We start from the raw sequence: 3,191 nt of genomic DNA, 5'->3' as shown, positions 1-3,191 counted from the left end.
TTTGGGTTCGACAATCCGGTCTTACTAAAACTATACTACATTCGATAGGTACACTTGCCTACATCGCGATAATAGTTAGTTTCAAGAATGATTAATATATAAATATTTAAAACCTATCACGAAATCAAGCGATCAAGTTTTTGGCGCCGGTTCCGGGAACTAAAATATTAGGAACACTCAATTTTATTACTTTAACCATTTATTTTTCTTGCAATATAATTTTTTTTTAATTTTATTCTAATTTACTAATTTTCTTTTTCATTCTTCTGACAGGTTTTTATAGTTTATGACTAGAAGAAACCGTCAAGACCACTACTTTTTGACGAAGAAATCGATTGCACAGTTCATAAAAACCAAAGAGAAATAAGGCGAAGCCTAAGATACACAGAGAACGAGCAAAAAGATGATTCTCAACCCCAAACCGAAGAGATGGCTGAAAACCAAGACAATTAGCTACCTCTTGCAATTGCAGCTAATCAAAATCCTGCTCCACTCACTATGTATGATTATGCTAAACCTTCTTTAACAGGAACTGAATCGAGCATAGTTAGACCTGTTGTAGCTGCAATACTTTTGAACTAGAACCTAACACTATTCAAATGATACAGCAATTTGTTCAGTTTGATGGTTTGCAGGATGAAGATCCCAACACTCACTTAGCAAACTTTTTGGAACTATACGATACATTTAAAATTAATGGCATTTCTGATGATGCCATTCGTCTTCTATTATTCTCTTTCTCGTTGAGGAACAAAGCTAAACAGTGGTTGAACTTGTTACCACGAGGGTCAATTACTACTTGGGAACAAATGACCGAAAAATTTTACTAAAATATTTTTCGCCGGCTAAAATAGCTAAATTACGTAATGATATCTCTTCTTTTGTGCAGATGGATTTAGAAACACTCTACGATGCATGGGAGAGATACAAAGACCTTTTGAGAAGGTGCCCTCACCATGGATTACCGCTTTGGCTCTAGGTTCAAACATTCCATAATGGCCTGAATCCTTCGATTCGGCAAATGGTTGACGCAGCTACTGGCGGAACCATCAATAATAAAACACCTGAAGATGCTTATGAGTTCATAGAGGAGATGTCATTGAATAACTATCAGTGGCAAGTCATGAGGACAAAGCCAATGAAAATAGCCGGTGTCTATAACGTCGATTTGGTCACCGTGCTTTCTAATCAGGTAGAACTCTTGAATAAGAAATTTGATGGTTTTCTTAGTTCTTCACAGGTTCACCTAGTAATGCAGTGCGAAGCAAGTGGAGGTGGAACAAGCCATTCGGAATACCAACCTTATGGCCACAACATCAATAACGAGCAATTAAATTACATAGGTAATAATCCTCGACCTCAAAACAATCCATATAGTAACACTTACACTGCAGGTTGGAGGAACCACCCCAATTTCTCGTGGGGCAGTCAAGGAAATCAATGACCACAACCACCTTCAGGCTACTAACAACCACCCTACCAACAGGAGAAGAAGTCGAACCTTGAAGAGATGCTCACAAAGTTTATCTCGGTGCCAAAAACCCATTTCCAGAACACCGAGACAGCATTTAAAAATCAACAATTGTCGATCTAAGGGCTCGAAACTCATATAGGCCAGCTTTCCAAACTAATCTCAGAAAGACCACTAGGAAGTTTACCTGGTAACACCAAATCAAAAGAGCATATGAAAGCAGTTACACTAAGGAGTGGGAAAGTGTTAGCGGAATCTGAAAAGAAGCTAACACAAGAAGTCGTGGTAAGCGAAAGGGGGCAAGAAAAACCTAAAAATAGTGACAAACTAGTGCCGAAGGAATATAAACCTCTAATTCCATACCCAACAAAATTGAAAAAACACCGCATTGATGCACAATTCGGTAAGTTTCTTGAACTTTTTAAGCAATTACATATCAACTTACCTTTTGTTGAAGCCATCTCGCAAATGCCTACATACGCAAAATTTTTAAAAGAGCTTCTAACAAATAAAAGGAAATTCGAGTACTTATCTACAGTAGAACTCAACGAGGAGTGCTCAACCATACTCCAAAACATGCTGCCAACCAAACTGAAAGATCCAGGAAGTTTTACTATCCCTTGCTTAATTGGTATTCTGAATGTTGAGAAAGCACTAGCTAATTTAGGCGCTAGCATTAATTTGATTCCATATAAAATGTTCAAACAACTTGGTCTTGGGGAACCTAAACCTAATAGGATGAGTATTTAATTAGCCGATAGATCTGTTAAATATCTTAGGGGCATTATAGAAGACGTACTTATGAAAGTAGATAAATTCATATTTCCTGTTGACTTTGTTGTGCTTGACATGGATGAAAATGTGGAAGTGCCCTTAATTTTAGGGCGCCCATTTTTAGCGACTGCTAGGGCTATAATCGATGTGGATGATGGTAAATTGGTACTTAGAGTAGGTGACGAGGAGATTATCTTTAAATTTTATGATGCTATGAAGTTTTCTAGGGAACAGAATGACTCTTGTTATTTTATTAACTCTATTGATCATACTACTCAAGACTCTTTTCAGAAAATTGTACAAAAGGACACGACGGAACTGTATCCAGCTCAAGAAGAGGAGACAGATGATGAACCTAATGAACATTCTTCAAGACGAGTAGAATATGAGGGCATTAAGATAAATGATGAACTTAAGCAAAAACCCTCTATTGAAGAGCCTCCTAAATTGGAACTTAAACAATTACTAAACCACTTGGAATACGCTTTCCTTGAAAATAAGTCAACATTGCCAGTTATCATTGCTTCTAACTTGCAAACCAAGGAGAAAGAGGAATTAATCCAAGTATTAAAAGAACATAAAAAGGCCATAGCTTGGAAAATTTCTGACAATAAAGGAATCAGCCCTTCTTTTTACACCCACAAAATTTTGATGGAAGATGAATACAAACCGTGTGTGCAAGCTCAAAGACAATTGAACCCCAACATGAAGGAAGTTGTCAAAGAAGAGGTAATTAAACTTCTAGATGCTGGAATTATTTATCCTATTTCTGACAGTTCTTGGTTAAGTCCAGTGCAAGTTGTCCCTGAGAAAGGAGTCATGACGGTTGTGACCAATGAGAAGAATGAATTAATCCCAGCAAGGACAGTCACATGATGGAGAGTTTGCATTGACTACAGGAAACTGAATGATGCCACAAGAAAAGATCACTTCCCCTTGCCATTCA

The 3,191-nt window shown here is 37.4% G+C and overlaps 1 non-coding gene across 1 annotated transcript; it reads right to left on the bottom strand.

Annotated features, from left to right (window-relative positions):
• Positions 1-857: 857 nt before the first annotated feature.
• LOC121217145 (small nucleolar RNA R71) lies at positions 858-963 on the bottom strand. Its single transcript, XR_005913326.1, has one exon. It is a non-coding gene; the product is annotated as a small nucleolar RNA R71 (small nucleolar RNA).
• Between the last annotated feature and the right edge of the window lie 2,228 nt (positions 964-3,191).

Source organism: Gossypium hirsutum, chromosome A02, assembly GCF_007990345.1.
Source record: "Gossypium hirsutum isolate 1008001.06 chromosome A02, Gossypium_hirsutum_v2.1, whole genome shotgun sequence".
Lineage (NCBI taxonomy): Eukaryota > Viridiplantae > Streptophyta > Magnoliopsida > Malvales > Malvaceae > Gossypium > Gossypium hirsutum.
This window is presented reverse-complemented; position numbering and strand designations above follow the sequence as displayed.